This window comes from Lupinus angustifolius, chromosome LG01 (genome assembly GCF_001865875.1).
Source record: "Lupinus angustifolius cultivar Tanjil chromosome LG01, LupAngTanjil_v1.0, whole genome shotgun sequence".
Classification (NCBI taxonomy): domain Eukaryota; kingdom Viridiplantae; phylum Streptophyta; class Magnoliopsida; order Fabales; family Fabaceae; genus Lupinus; species Lupinus angustifolius.
This window is the reverse complement of record NC_032009.1, coordinates 4,542,908-4,543,665: the sequence shown is the minus strand read 5'-3', so window position 1 is coordinate 4,543,665 and position 758 is coordinate 4,542,908. Positions and strand designations below refer to the sequence as shown.

General features: G+C 43.0%; 1 long non-coding RNA gene across 1 annotated transcript in view; it reads left to right on the top strand.

Annotated features, from left to right (window-relative positions):
• LOC109342185 overlaps positions 1 to 758 on the top strand; it is a 20,920-nt gene that overhangs the window by 14,909 nt on the left and 5,253 nt on the right. The window contains exon 2 of the long non-coding RNA XR_002107035.1: positions 165 to 172. This is a non-coding gene — a long non-coding RNA (uncharacterized LOC109342185). The remainder of the gene's footprint in view (positions 1 to 164; positions 173 to 758) is intronic.

Here is a 758-nt window from a genome sequence, read left to right as displayed (position 1 = left end):
CAAGAATTTGTTCACTAGTGTTCTCAGTCTCTTTTAAAACCGGTTGCTTCATTTTTGATGCAGCTAGATCAACTTCAATCTGTTTGCCTGACCTTAGAGAGATGCCACTCACATTCTTCGGGTTGACCACAGTTTGGGAAGGCAACTTATCAGAATTCTGAGAGTACAATGTGTTTAATGAAGTAGCCATGTGTCCCATCTGGGTGGTCAAATTCTGAATGGATGACTCTTGTCTCTGAATGGAAGCTCTGGTCTCTTGCTGGAATTGCATATTCTGCAATGTCATTTGCCTCACTAGTTCTTCTAATGAAGGTTCACTAGATGTATGAGCAGGATTGCTATTCACTTGTTGTTGCCTCTGCTGTTGGATTAGGGGAGGCACATATGGTCTATTTTGTGCAGCCTTATTATTCTGAAATGGTGGCCCTGGATGAGGCTGTGAAGGATCAAACCATCTAAGATTCGGATGATTCCTCCAACCAGGGTTGTATCTTCTTGATGAAGGATCATAATTCTATTGCAGTTGTTGAGGTCTGTTGTTGTAAATATTTGCAGCATAGGCCTCAGGATGGTCACCAGTTTTGGGCTCCAAGAGAGAAGGACAAACATCAGCATGATGGTCAGTTGCGGTGCAAATGCCACAAACTCGTGCTGCAAGTGGAGGTTTCTGCTAATTCATAGCAAGTTGAGTGACCAAGGTAGCAAGGGAGTCAAATTTTTTCTCAAGTTTATCTTGCCTCACCGAATCTGTCCCAACA